The following is a 16,179-nucleotide window of genomic DNA, read 5'->3' on the forward strand; positions in this document are numbered from 1 at the left end:
CATTCTTTTTAACACAAGAATTATTTACCACCATGAGTGTATTAGTTAATTATTTCACAAGCATGAATCTTGACAGACTTGTCACATTATGAGCTCCTGGAGTAGATGGTCCTTTTTAAAATACTCTTCAGTAGTAAACAGATTGGCATACAGTTGGTACTCAATACATACTTATTCAGTCAGTGGATTCACTGACATTTCAATACATTAATTCTTTAAGAAGGACAGTTGTGGACATATATATGTTAATCTCTTTTCATTTCTATTATTTTTATGAATATGATGAATTATTTACAAGTTCACAAAACTAGCAATTCATGAGATGGGACCAGTACTTATAACCATGTCTTTCTAGAATTTTAAAATAACTGATGATGCTAGCTAGCACTCACAATTGCAAAAACATTTAGAAAGATGAATGATTGCGGTGGCTCACGCTTGTAATCCCAGCACTTTGGGAGGCCGAGGCGGGCGGATCACGAGGTCAGGAGATCGAGACCACGATGAAACCCCGTCTCTACTAAAAATACAAAAAAAAAAAAAAAAATTAGCTGGGCGTGGTGGCGGGCGCCTGTAGTCCCAGCTACTCGGAGAGGCTGAGGCAGGAGAATGGCGTGAACCTGGGAGGCGGAGCTTGCAGTGAGCCGAGATTGTGCCACTGCACTCCAGCCTGGGTGACAGAGCGAGACTCCATCTCAAAAAAAAAAAAAAAAAAAAAAAAAAGAAAGATGAATGATGAGGTTAGTCAGCCCTGTAGTCAGATGATAGACCTTCCTACGTAAGGCTATTTAGATACTTCCTTCTGCATGTAGAGTTTCTAATTAACTCCTGAACTCATAATTCCCTGGGGTTTTGCCACAAAATCCATCAATTCAGTTCTTCTCTCAGTAATGCATGGATACCATTCAAAATATATTTCTAAGTATAACTCCTTTGCCATTTTTCCACCTAAAAAGTAATCTGTACTACAGGATGAAGAAAAGTCAAAGAACAAACAATATATAATTGAGTTCCGTGCCAAGTGCGACTTCTTAAGACTTAAGTTGCATACATTAAGCACTCAATCTCAACCATTCAACTTTGGCAATTCTTTTTTTTTTTTTTTTTTTTAAATCTGCAGGGCTCTTTAAGTATCAACATCTTTGGAATCAATTATCCATCTTCTAATGTACACTGGTATTTCTTTTAGATTTTGGGTCCATAGATACTTCTTAATTAGTTGGGCTTTTTATTTTTTTTTGTTTTATTTTCCTTAAAGAAAGGAAAAGTACCTGAACAGCCTATCAAAATCTTCTGTATCCCACTAAGTCTAGGGTCACTCCTTTTGGTTTTAGGTTGAAACTGCTGCCTAAGTAGCCAAATAACCAAGCAGCTGAACTAGTTGCTCCATAAATTCCACCTACAAGTAATTCTGATTAAGAATTTATTTAGTTATGTACATTCAGACCCTTAATTGGTTTCTTACCTAAACCACGCATTTTTATAAACATTATAATTCTTCCTTTTTTATTTTCCATAACAAATTCATTCAGAACTTGGGTTAGCCAGCTTTTTCTGTAGTAATAAACACCCCTAATATCTCTGTAACTTGTAACAACAAACATATTACTTGCTCAAGTTTGAGAGGGTGGTAGCTCTGCCCAGTCTAGCTGAGCTTGGTTGAGTTAGACCTTGGCTTCATGAAAAGTATCTTTTTACTCCATAGCCCAGGCGTAGGAATAAGCCACTGTCTTGGACAAACTGTTCTCATTCTGCAGGGCAAAATCAAGAGAGTGAGTACTATGCTGAGTGAAATATGCAAGCACGTTTAAAACTTCTACTCAGATATTCTAGTGGCCAAAGAAAGCAATATGATCCAGGCTAAAGTCAGTGGGGCAGGAAAACAGGTTTTGCTCACAATGAAGGATGGCAAAGGTACGGAGGGAACGAGTATTTATGAAGTAGTGAAATATACCACAGCCTTTTTTTTCTTAACAAATGTTCACTTCCTTCCTGTAAGCAAAATGTAATCACTTTATCCCAAAGATCCAAAGTCACATCCAATCACAGGATCTAATTTGAAATCCAGGATCTTGATAATACCTCATGCCCAAATGTAGCTATGCAAGGGTGAAAATTCCTATTCTGAAGTCCTATAAACTAAAAGACTTGTTATTGGCACTACATATACACAATGTAAAATGAGGGAACCCACAATAAAGTCCCATTTAGGAACAGGAAGGATGGAAGTATCCAGCAATCACTGGGTCCTCAGCAATTCTGGAGTCCCGTTGAGCAATTTTTAGCAGGTCCACTAACCTGGGAGTAGGAAACTGCTTCATTAATACTCAGTTTTGTTTTCTGGAGGTAGCTTTTGAGTCCATGATATTTCGTGGCTCTTGGTATCACCTTCTGGGTGGGCCTTTCTTTCCAATATCCTTTTCAGGAGAAAATGCAGTTCTTAGAAGATGAGTAGCTATTCAGTCTGCTCACAGAAAGTCAAGGGCTCGAGGGTAGTTTTACTGCTCAGTCATAAGCTGTTTCATTCAAACTGGTAGCACTTTGGGTACTGCAAATCTTTGAAAAACATTGTTGGTTTCTTTAATATTTTTGTTTCTTGTTAGCTCCTCCTGCCAACAGCCAGATCCATGATTAGAAGACTTTCCTCTAGGTTAAATTATAAGTAATTTGGACTCTATTGGCTTCCATTGGGCCAAATCTATATTCTCTTTACCCTGAGCCATGTTGTACAAGTGAAATGATTTACTGGGGACCACTTTAAAGGAATCAGAGGTCTTAACAAATGGTGTGGTGATCACAGTCTTTATTTGTTCTTTGTCCCCAAGATTGGGTCTTTATTTTTATTGATGTTATTATTATTAATTGGGTATACTTTCCTTAATAAGATGAAAAGATTAACTTTATATTGTGAGGGATGCTAAAAATGTTTTCATAGGCACTTTACAATGAACTTTGCATAATTGCTCATTTTCTTTTTTCTTTTAAAATTTTCATTTATTTACTTTTTCCCTCACCTCTTTGAATTCTATGCTCTCATTTTCTGATCCTTACAATGGGCACCTAAAAGCTAATAAAAGTTTCCCCTTCTCCCAATATTTCCTTTAAACGCTATTTGAAATTATCCTTAAAATTGCTCACATATTACTCTGGTACTTTCATATTCAGAATTTGTTCAAGTTGCTATATTTCTGATGTGCTTCAAATTCAGTAAAAATCATTAAAATTTTTTTCATGTAAGGAAACAGAAAACAACCAGCCATGCCCTGTCTTGGTCTTTGCACTGAAATTGTGTCATAATTTGAAAATAGTTCTCTGACTAGAGATGAGAAACACTTGTATCTTTCAATTATGTCTCTGGATTTTAGATTCTCCTTTTCCCTTCCATTCTCATTTGCAAACAGGCCATTTCTTTTCTGAGTTCCTCTTTCTTATAGAGTGTAAAAAGCAATTTTGGGCTACCAACATTCTGTCTTGAAATTTCTTTGCCTTTCAAGTTATTTCAGGTGACAGTTTTACTAAAATTTTCACCATTGCATAGTACAAGTATAGGTTGTCATTTTTTCAGCCTCATGAAACATCTGGGCTTCTATAACAGCCATGGTGCGAATATCATGTATTTTAGTTTTGTTGATTTTTTTTTGAGTTGTTGTTGTTATAGTAGTACCTTATTTCTATGTAGTAATTTATTTATTAGTCAACTTATGTTGTGGCAACAAACAATCTCCAAATGTCAGCAACTTACAGCACCAAATAGTTTGTCGTTCATGTTACTGGACTCCGTTGGGCTCTTTTTGGCTCAGCTTGCATTATGTGTCTTCACTGTCGGAACTGAGTCTGAGGAGTAGCCACTAATGGAAACATGTTTTTCTGACTGTGGGAAGCAGGAAGAACAGGAGGAATGTCAGACCATGCAAGTGCATCTCAATCTTCTGCCCAGGCTTGTCACAGGTCAGATCTGCTCACTTCCCATTGATTAAACCAAACCACAGGGCCATACCCAAAGTTAATGGGTGAGGGGAGCATATACTGACCTTTGGGCAAAAAGAAGATAACTACTAACAAAAATAAAATACACCCTAACAAATACTTATTGAAAAACAACTATGTCCCTTCCAGCTCTAAACACACTCTGTAAATGAAACAGTGTCTCTGATCTCAGAAAACTCAGTCTAGTGGAGAATTCAGCTAAATAGAGAGGCAACTACAATGTACAGGAATCTATGCCATCTAATTCAGAATTGAGGCATCAGGGAAGGCTTTCTGGAGGAAGAAGTAACTGAACTGAACCCTGGATAGTGAATAGGAGTTGAGAAGCCATGGGCAGGAAGAAGGTCCCCAGCAGGTCAGCATGAGTGAAGCGTGAGGCCAACAGGAAGCATGAAGGAACCAAAACATTTTGGTATGGTTGCAGTGCAGAGACCAACCCTGTCAAGTACACAAAGCAATATCTGAGTATTTCATATTTGAAAGGTAAATGTTAGTTTTAAAACTGCTAAGTCAGAAGTTTCATAAGTAGTCTCATGGTAGTATACTACTATACACTGAAAATGAAAATGAAAAAGAAAAAAAAAAGAAAAACTGCCTTTCAGAGTTGGAATGCCCCAGAGAGCATGGGCATTTACACTTTTACAGTCAGGGTGAAAAACAGAAGTAGTTTCATTAGACTGCCTCATGGCCTGGCACTTTTCTTCAGCATGCTTTGTGGGTGAAATCTTCAGTGTTGAAAATAGAGTTGAATGCTGTTAATGCAATGTAATTACATTAGCAGCAGAAAAATGTCCTTAAGGTTTATAGCTAATATATCTGATCAGAAAATACAGTACTTTTCATCAATTGACTACATAAACTAGATTTTGGAAAAAATAGAAATTGAAATGCAATTTTACTGTAACCCATTTCAAGGGTGTGGCCTTATGTTTGGTCTAAGCAAAGTGAAGAAACTTTAAGAACATCCCTATTTTGTCCACAGTGTAGGCAGCACAGTGTACTGCCCTGTGGAAGAGTCCAGCACATATCGACATGGTTAAGGCCCTATCGCCCCCTTGAAATGAACAGCTGAGGAATGTTAATATGCTGATAAAACACATAAAAAATAGCACTCTGGCTAAGTTTGTACTCATTGTATATGTATTTTTAAAGGATTTTTAAAAATCCTTTTAAGTGTCAGCCATAAACTGCTCTCAAAACAGGATCTAGTAAATATGACTTTGCTAAGTAGTCCAGGATACAGAATTTGTAAATATTCACCTTTAAGATACACTTCTTATTTGCCCGAAGTGCCTGTCAGTTCCCTTGCCTATCTCTCTAAGGACTAGTCATAAGAAGAGAAGTTATAGTCGGTAAAAACAAAAATCCAGAAAGAAGAGATCAAATGTTGATGCAGCATTAATATACTACATGTGATCTTTATTTCACCAGAAACACTGGGGATACATTTGCACCTCATCTCCACCATTGCATGCCACAATGTTGTTGAAATCTGCATCTTGTCCTAAGCAAAAGCATAGAAAAGGCAAAGTGTGCCTTTGGTGCCTTCTATTCATTCAGAATCCCATTGCTCTTGCTACAAAAAGAAACCAATAAACAAATAAAAACCTCTTCTTTTCTACCATCATATTAACAACTACCATTTATTGGTTGTTTAACCAGGCCATGGACACTGTGCTAGTCAATGTATACATCATAACTGTAGGAAGTAAGCATATTTCTTTTATCTTACAAATGGGAAAACAGGCTAGGTGTGGTGGCTCATGCCTGTAATCCCAGCATTTTGGGAGGGCAAAGTGAGAGGCTTACTTAAGCTCAGGAGTTGCAGACCGGCCTGGACAATATAGTGAGATCCCATCTCTATGAAAATAAAACAAAAAAAAAATAAGGAAACTGAGACAACTCAAATGATATTTTTTCAAGGCCATAAAGCTAGTAAAATGGTAGAAGCAAGATTTAAACCAGATCTGTTTGACTTTAAGAAAATCCATAGTTTGACCATTCCACAATACAAAATTATGTTTTGCATAATTTAAATCTTTAACTAAAATGAAAAGACTGAAGAAAATCATGAGTTATATTAGTAGCAGACATTTGAATGCAGGTTTCAATTTTCCTGTTTAAGCACACAGGATGTTGGTAATCAGGGCTAGTACATTAATCCAATTTATATAAATTTAAAGCCTCTGATACCAATGTAAACCTTTCACTTGTCCTCACTCATAGTTTATTTACCAGGCAACTTCCATTTTCCTTTGTTTTCTTGCTACATCTAAAGAAAACTCTTTTCCATATGCTTCCTTATTCCCATTTATTTGCAGAGTTAATTTCTCTCTCTTTTGTATTCCCAAAGCACTTACTATCTCTCTCTATATAACAGCTCTTACACAGCACATTGTATTTTTTACATGTTAATTATTTTCATCTTAACAATCCTAAGGTCTACCTTGACTTACAGATTTTCAATGAGAGCATCTAACAGTATCTGGCACTGATTAATTGCTGAAAAAATAAGTATATAATTTCTGTCATTATTTCGTATTTGAAAAATGGTTGACAAAGAGTCAGTATTACCTAAAATGTGCATCTGCAGAAGTTAAATTTTTATCTATGTAAAAATAATTTTTCTAATTCATTTTTATTTTTTTGAGATGGAGTTTCGTTCTTTCATCCACGCTAGAGTGAAGTGGCGTGATCTCCGCTCAGGGCAACCTCTGTCCCCCAGGTTCAAGTGATTCTCCTGCCTCAGCCTCCAGAGTAGCTGGGATTATAGGCACCACCAAGCCCAGCTAATTTTTGTATTTAGTAGAGACAGGGTTTCACCATGTTGGCCAGGCTGGTCTCGAACACCTGACCTTAGGTGATCCACCTGCCTCAGCCTCCCAAAGTGTGAGGATTAAAGGCATGAGCCATGGTGCCTGGCCCATTTCTTTTTCTCTCTTTTACTTGCTCATTCCTTCCTGCTTTCTCTTATACTCACACTCTTTCAGTTTTGCTTTTTCGCTTTTTTTAAACAAATTATTATTTTAATTTAATTATTTTACACACTGAGTCTCACTCTGTCACCCAGGCTGGAGTGCAGTGGCATCATTATTGCTCACTGCAGCCTCAAACTTCTGGGCTCAAGTGATCCTCCTGCCTCAGGCTCCCAGTCACTGGGATTACAGACACAAGCCACTGCACCCAATGCCTTATTGCTTTTTGCTCTCTCTCTCTCTGTCTCTCTCACTAACTCTACCTGTCTCTCATCATGATTTGTCTCTGTTCAGCTTCGTTCTGCAAACAGGCTTTTTACTATGGCTGGGCAGATGGTCACTGGTCCCAGGTTCAATTTTTCCATGCTTAGCAACCTAGCAGAAAGATAATTTGTTTCTTCTAGCACTAAGAATGCCATTACCCTGCTTTGGTACATCTATCTTACTTTTTGCTGATAATATTCTAACACGAGGGTAGGTCAGGAGGCTCGACCTCAGATACCTGTAACCTGATCTGTTACTATCTTTGGTGTACTAATTAGGTTTGAGCTGTGATTATGCTGTGTAAGAAGCACCCCCCCCAAAGCTCCTCCCAATTCTCAGAAGATTCTCCCTGATTGTTCCAAAATTGTTGCCAACAGATCTCTAGGCTACTTGCGTCTCATTAACATACTACATTTGGCTCACTCCCTCAACCATTGATTTACAATCTCAGGCTTCACTCTTATTGCACTAAATTAGGTCATGCTGTTCTCTGAAACAATTACAAACCAGACTAACGCTAATTAGTTTAGGCCTGAGCCACATTTGCCATTCATAGATATGAGGTGGTGTCGTATTTTCTGAAGTGCATAAACTGCTTGGAGGGCTAACGAGTGATCATTTGAAAGACAACAGGGTGTGAGAGCCAAAAGAAGGTGATAAAAGTCTACTAGAATCAGCAAATAAACACAGAATATCATGCTTACATTTCAGATTGCTTATTTCACTTCAAGTTTGTGGTTTAGCTAACTTGGGTCTTAGGAAGAAGAACCATGCAATGGCCGCCATCTGAACACTCTGTTAGTAGATACCACTTCAAAGACTGAACTGAGAAAACGTGCAAAAGAAAGATGGAAAGGTGAAGAAGAGACACTTAGTAAGGGGTGATATTTTCCTTCCACCACCTGAGCTAGTGATAAAGAGCAGCTACTTGAGTTTAAACTTTTTCCTCCCCTGGTATGAATATGAGAAATATTTGTGGTACCTTAGTCATTGTTCCAACTCTAGGGGGAAAAATAGAAAAATGTTGGTTATAATAGTAGAGAAAAAGTTACCCAGAAAAATTTCTTCTTGGCTAAGAAAATAAAATATATACATAAAAAATGGAAAAGGACAAATGTTAAATAATGTAGGAATTCTTTCTAAAAATCCAGTACATCTCAAATTTCTGATGTGACAAATAAGGATAAAGTTAGAAAACAATTTTAGCAATGGTGAGGACAAGATTATTGCCACTTCTGGGTCATACCCATGGAGTATCTTGGACTCAATGTTTATTCAATGTGCTGCTATGATTTATCAATGAAGTATTTTCTATCCACAATTGACTGTAGTTATAAAGCTCCTATCTTATTTTCTATATTTGTCTGCAAGGTGGTTTTGAGCTACCTGGAAGATTTCGGGTGTTCTTCATAACTCTACTTGCAGCTGTTCACCTGGAGAAGGCTCACAACTGTCTGCTTGTTTATATTTTAGGGATGAAATGAAATAATACATGAGATATGGTTGAAATAGTCCTGGGTGCATGGAAAGTGCGCGACCAGTTATCTTTCTTATTGCTGCCTGTTATTTTGCTCCATATAATTTGAATCAATTTTCTGTAAGGTCAAATTCTGTGTGCTAGTTGCTGCTTCAAGGATTGGGTGGCAGGAAAGTCCAGCAACACCTTTGTCTGATCTTACAGGATGAATGAAGGAGGCAGCTGGTTTCTAACATCTCTGCTTTGACAGCGCTCAGAGCCACCAGAGACTCACATACAGTTAAAGTCGTTGGTAGCTTCTGGAGAAAGAGCACTTGAACATCTTCAAAATGCCAAAGTTTTTTCAGGGAATAATATCCATGTGTCTCAAAGTGAAAATTAAATCCAAACTTCCTTTATCATCAAACACTTGCTGTTCCTCTTTGAAAACTTGGTGAATCTGGTGCTCATGAAAACATGGGTTAGTGAGGATCAGTGCAAAAGGCCAAGTAACACGTCTTCTTTTTACTCTTTGACGCTTCATTTTCATGGACCTAATTATTCCCCAATAGAATAAAAGCAAACAGTGAAACAAAAAAGATATAGAAATGATGCTGACAAGGTACAGAGTCCTCCCACAGTTAATGACACAAGACTTGCTAGTTTAATGCAATACAGCTTGTACTGATAATTAAACACTGATAATTAAATGACTGATAATTAAACACTGACAATTTAAAGGTTTGCAGTTACTGCATTTTTACACCATGATTTATTTGAGTAAAGGTTTTGTGATATGTTTTAACTGCATTACTGAATGAAGACCAGTAAAATAATTTGCATTCTTTATTTTGAGGTTTATTTTATTTAAAAAATACCTATAGAGAAGTTTTGGAAGGTCATGCCCAAAATATAAAATGCAAACTGGAAAAAACAGTAATGAATATTTTTATACTTATTTATATTTAAAGGAATGTAAATCAAAGTGAAGTTTGATTTAAAAAAAAATGTTTAAGATTAGACCAGGGTGAAATAGTAGAGGATATGGAAATAAGCCGTGCAATATCTTGAAGGAAGATCTATCAGGATTTGTAGATGGATTGGATGAGACATGTAAAGGGAGAAAGAGGAGTCAAGGATAACTCTGATGTTTTGAGTTTGAGTACCTGGAACGATGAATTTACTGTTGACCGAAAAGAGGAATATGGTGAGCAGAGCAGATTTGGGGTAGGAATGTGAAGAAGAGGGGTTTGATTTGGGGCATAATGGATTTTAAGTTTGATTCTACTATCATAAATGATTTAAGTACTTTCCCCCAATTTATTTTAATTAGATCTATTGGTTTCCGGAATATAATATTTTTCAACTCTAACTAACCTAAGGAAGAGGTTTTATACTTAATTAATAACCTGGCTTTTCAAGAGTTCCAACACTAAAAAACAAAGACATAGGCTGGGTGTAGTGGCTCACGCCTGTAATCCCAGCACTTTGGGAGGCTGAAGAGGGCAGATCATTTGAGGTCAAGAGTTCGAGATCAGCCTGGTCAACATGGTGAAACCCCATCTCTACTAAAAAAATACAAAAATTAGCCAGGCGCAGTGGCACACGCCTGTAGTCCCAGCTACTTTGGAGGCTGAGGCAGGAAAATTGCTCGAACCTGGGAGGTGAAGGTTTCAGTGAGCTGAGATCGCACCACTGCACTCCAGCCTGGGTGACAGAGCAAGACTCATCTCAAAAAAAAACAAAACAAACAAAAAGACACAAGTATCAACATAGTGTCTAATAACTCCCAGGTATTATCACTATTTGTTATGCACTATGCTTACAACTTTACAAATGTTATTTTATCTAATCCCCACCATACACTCAGGGATGGTACTATTATTTCCTAGATTTTAAAAAATTGGGGATTTAAATAGGTCAGGGGACACAGTACTCAGCACAGCTGGGGGGATCAGTTTGACTGTAAAGTTCATGCTAAAAGCCATTAAAATATATTTCCTGTACTCATTTATTCTTTATGGAAAATAGTAACATTGATTTTTCATACATATATTCATAAACATTTATAATTTTTATTTATCTCTTATTTTTTGCGAGCATATTCTTATTTAGTTTAAATACAAAATGGAAACAAATATTTAAATATCAATCACAAAACAATATCTAACATAATTTAATATGACTGGTTTCAATGTAAGAATTGATTTGACATCAGGGCAGCCATACTGAATTGTCATCAGGATGTACAGTCAAAAATACATGCTTAAAATATTGCTGAGCAAACTGAAAAATATGTCAATTATATACACTAGATAACTTCTTTTTTGAAAATCAGATATATTAGCAAATTATTTTAAAAAGCTGAAAGTGTAGGCATTCCAAATACAGATACTCAGTCTAAATATTAAAATATTAAGGTGGGCACCTTAGTCCTTAGGAATGAAGAACAATCTGAATGAAAGAAAACAGGTCAATTAATTACCACTTGCCCTAAAGAAATACTATCTCAGGATTTTCCACAGGAAACACCAAGTCTGTCAGGGATGTCCTGAAGAAAACAAGACCAGAAGAGCAATCTTGTGGTGCCAAGAGCAAATCTGGATTAATCATTAGTGGCTGGTCCTGAGACAAGAGCGGTTTCCTGTTTGGGATGTCACACTCCTGTTTTGAGTTTTGACTACTACCATCAAGACCAGACACCATCTCTTCCTACACTATCAGGCCCTGTGGAAGATCCTATAATATGCCACTCTTCTAGCATTTTCTTTAGAGAAAATCACATTAAAAGGAGCATCAATAGTGGCACTGAAATTGAAAAGGACAGATTGGTGCTTATGGGGGAAGGAAAGTCTGATTGCCCTGCTGTGGGTGGGTAGTGAGGGTTATAAACTGATTCTCCAATAGAATCTTTGCTATAGAAAGTCTTCATATGTTATATACAGGTTACAGCAGTTGTCTTTTTTTCATATTTCCCTGGAGTGTCTATGACAGGCAGTATCCAATTAAAAGAAATATAGAAAGCTACCCCAAAGAGAGAATACACAAGTGCTGGGACAGGTACCACTATTTTAGGCACCCATGTGAGTTAGTGGAGCTGTGAGGGCTTGACAGACTACACTATATTTTCATTTTCAATTCCTGCCTTCTCTTGGTGTCTCTGGTGGCAGAATTAGCATGGACAGGTTATTTGACTGTTTCCATCCTTGCTGTGACCTCTTTCATAGATAAAGCCTTTAATCAAAATCAACTATTGTATTCTACCCTGGGTGGCCTGTCGCCTGCCCTTTCCATGCTGACTGGATAAGCCCAGCTAGAGAGTTCCCAGGTGAGCCAGGAAAGGCTGCGTCCTCCTCTCCCTCTCATGCACCCCCAACTTGTCAGGATGGGGTACAATTCTGTTACCCATTTGGAAAGGCTATTTGTTAAAATGTAAAAAAAATGATTACACAGTGGACCCTTGAATTATGAGTTTGAACTGCGCAGCTTCACGTATATGCAGATTTTTTTCAATAAAAGTTGCACCAAGGGTGCCTGCCTCTCCTACCTCCCTTTCCACCTCCTTGATCTCTTCTGCCTCTGCCACCCCTTAGAGAGCAAGACCAACCCCTCCTCCCTCTCTTCAGCCTACCCAGTGAGGATGAAGACCTATACAATAATCCACTTCCACTTAATAAATAGTAAATATATTTTTCTCTTTCTTATGGTTTTCTTAACATTTTCTGTTCTCTAGCCTGCTTTATTGTGAGAATGAATACAATACATAATACATTAACATAAAAAATATGTGTTAATCAACTGTGTATGTTATGGGCTTCAGGTCAACAGTAGGCTGTTAGTAGTTAAGTTTTTGGGAAGTCAAAAGTTATACATGGATTTTTTTTTTATTGTGTAGGGGGTCAGTGCCCCTAACCTCCATGTTGTTCAAGGATCAACTAATTTTATTATTTATTTATTTATTGTGACAAGGTCTGGCTGTATCGCCCAGGCTGGAGTGCAGTGGCATGGTTTTGGCTCACTGCAGCTTCTACCTCCCAAGCTCAAGTCATTCTCCTTCAGCCTCCTGAGTAGCTAAGACTACAGGTATGTACCATCAAGCCTACTAATTTTTGTATTTTTTGTAGAGAGGGGTTTTCACCATGTTGCAGAGGCTGGACTCGAACTTGTGAGCTCAAGCGATCTGCCCACCTCGGCCACTCAAAGTGCTGGCATTACAAGCAAGAGCCACAGTGCCCAGCCTGTTTTATTATTTTATTTTATTTTTTGGAGACAGGGTATCACTGTGTCACCCAGGCTGGAGTGCAGTGACACAATCACAGCTCACTGCAGCCTCGACCTTCCAGGCTCCAAATAATTTTAAAATTAACTAATAGTTAATAGTTTAATCCTATGCATCCCTAAAAAGAGAATTACAGATGTCTCTAAATTAGATCATTCATTTTCAATCGCCAATTAGCATTAATCAAGAAACCTCCTTTACCTCTGAGGCTCTTATGCCTAATCTTATGAAAGATCTATATGATTATGCACATCTCATGCTTTTTTCAGAGGGGCTGAATCAATCCTGAAATCACACTCTCCCTTTTCCTGAAATTAGTAATATCTGAACTCAACCATGTTCTTTCTTTACTATAATCCATGGACCATCTTCCCTCCCCCCTCCATTTCTTGTTGATAATGACTGTTCTTCATGCCAGCTATCACTTATTACTTGGCACTTTGTCTGCTTTCGTTGCTACCAGCTGTCTTCAAACTTTACTTTTTCTTTTCTTTCTTTCTTTTTTTTTTTTTTGAAAACTGAGTGTCTTTGCAGAAGCACTCTTTCCTTAATGGTGAATGTAGTCCACAAACTTACATATATTGAGATTTTGGAAATAGTAGGCTTTTTTTCCTAGCCTTATTTAAAACCAGATTCAAAGTGAAATAGTGAAAGAAAGAAAGAATCTGATCATCTCTCTTTGAAACAAATACCTTTAGAAATTATTATTATTATTATTATTTTCTTTTGAGTTAGGCAGTCTCACTCTATTGCCCAGACTGGAGTGCCGTGGCATGATCTTGGCTCACTGCAGCCTTGACCTCCTGGGTTCAAGCAATCCCTCCACCTCAGCCTTCTGAGTAGCTGAGACCACTGGTGCATGCCACCATGCTGGGCTAGTTTTTGTACTTTTTTGTAGAGATGGGGTTTCACCATATTGCCCAGGCTGGTCTTGAATTCCTAGGCTTAAGCAATTTGCCTCCCTCCACCTCCCAAAGTACTAGAATTACAGGTCTTAGCCACTGTGCCGCATCTAGAAATTCTTAATAACCTAAATTAGTGCTAACTAGCAGGCTAATAAAGTCCTGTTTGCTAATTAACATTTTTTGGTGCCTCATTGAATGTTAATGTGGTATACCTTCACTTTTTCATTAAAAAAAAAAAAAGAATCCTGTGTATTTAATGCATAGAAAGCTGTCTTCCTTTTCGATGTCTTAGTCTCTGGTTTACTTCACCATTTCCAGTCTTTATTATTTCTACATGGATGAATGATGATATTTTTCTATTCTTAATTTAAAAACAGGTCACGAGACAGAAATTTATTCCAATGCAACTAATCTTTAGATAGCTAGTGCCAAAAAAGCAACATTCATAATATTGTCCTCACTGGCTTTCCTTTTGAAACTGTGGTGCCAGGGAAAATGATTTACTGCCAGCCTGGACTGAGACTTGAGCTTTGTAGAAAAGATTTATTGGTATCAACTTAGCATAACGCCATAATCATCCTGAAAATACATCTGTCACTATAAACTCTTATTGTCAGGTGCCTGACACTTTCCATAAAACTATGCTTCAAGTGGAAAAGTGATTTGGATTTCACATCCTTTATTGCAATGTTTCTTGATCATTTAAAAGTCTATCATTTCTATGAACTTTCTGGATACACTAGGGCAGTGTTTCTGGGACCTATCTCTAGATTTCCATGAGACAGGGGTGGAAACCACAAATGTACATTTTAAACAAGTGCCTGAGGAGATTCTGTTGCAAGTAGTCTTTGAGAAACACTCTTTGGAAATGGGTATGGTGTTCTGTGTATTCATTGTGGCTCTACTCTTTTTACATGCATAACTTTGAATAAGTTAATGTGACCTCTCTGCCTCATTTGTTTGTATATGTATATTTCCTTACATATGCATTCACTGTGCAAGTAAACTTTCTGTTCACAAAGAGTGAAGTTTAAAGAAAATAAAGAAGTACCTAACAGAAAGTATAAGCAGGAAGCAGATGATACATCTTAGTTTTATTTCTCTATAATTCACGACAGCAAACACAAACCCACAAAGAAAATTACATGTGTATATACATGTAGCTCTAGAAATAGGGAATTGGTCTCTAATCAGAATGGGAAATGAGGCCACAGCCTGGCAAACAGTCAAGGTTAGGAGACATAACCACGAGCCAGTGTTTATAGCAAGATGGACAATCAGAGAGGGCTTGACTTGGGACCCCAGTCCCAAGGAAGACTAAGAAGCTGAAAACATTCCTCAGTATCAATGACGGTCCCTCAGATTTGACCAGAGTTTAAAGTGCTAAATGCACTTAAGGTAGCTTGAAATTACCATTTATCATATTTGTTAACTTGTCAAGATATAGAGACTTTAAAACTGTGCACAAATTAATTAGTCCATCATTTTTTCTTATCTTTGCCACAAATCAAAGGAGTTCAAAAGTCAACCTAATGGCATTTGTGCATTTCAATTGATTCCAAATGTAGGATTATTACAGCGTTTACTTTTTAAAAATAATTTATAGCGAGCATCTTTTGTAATGTGGATTTGTGAGATCTAACTGAGGCCACTTATTTAAAATGTGTAAGTTGATTTGTATGTAATTGCTGCATTCTGCTTTCTATTTGAAACTCAGAGAAATATCTCCCTTTAGTGGGTCTTGGAGAAAATACAATGAATCTTGATGTCAACCAAAAGAAAGAAACTCCCAAGCAGCAGGTAGCTGTTTTATCAGTTAGCTGTTATTTCCAGAATTTTCTATTTTGGTGATACTCCAAGATTTACTGGTTAAATTATATACAGTAAAATGAAATATATATTCAAAAAACGTTTTGCCTTTTAGTAACTGTATTAATCCATTTTCACACTGCTATAAAGAAATACCCAAGATTGGGTAATTTATAAAGAAAAAAAGATTTATTTGACTCAGTTCCACATGGCTGGGGTGGCCTCAGGATACTTACAATCATGGTGGAAAGTGAAGGGGAAGCAGGCACCTTCTTCACAAGGCAGCAGGAGAGAGTGAGTGAACGAAGTGGGAACTGCCAAACACTATTAAAACCATCAGCTCTTGTGAGAACTCACTCACTATCATGAGAACAACATGGGGGAAACTGCCCCCATGATCCAATCACTTCCCTCCTTTGGCACGTGGGGATTACAGGTCCCTCCCTTGACATGTGGGGATTACAATTTGAGATAGGATCTAAGTGGGGACACAGAGCCAACCCA

Source organism: Symphalangus syndactylus, chromosome 7 (assembly GCF_028878055.3).
Source record: "Symphalangus syndactylus isolate Jambi chromosome 7, NHGRI_mSymSyn1-v2.1_pri, whole genome shotgun sequence".
Lineage (NCBI taxonomy): Eukaryota > Metazoa > Chordata > Mammalia > Primates > Hylobatidae > Symphalangus > Symphalangus syndactylus.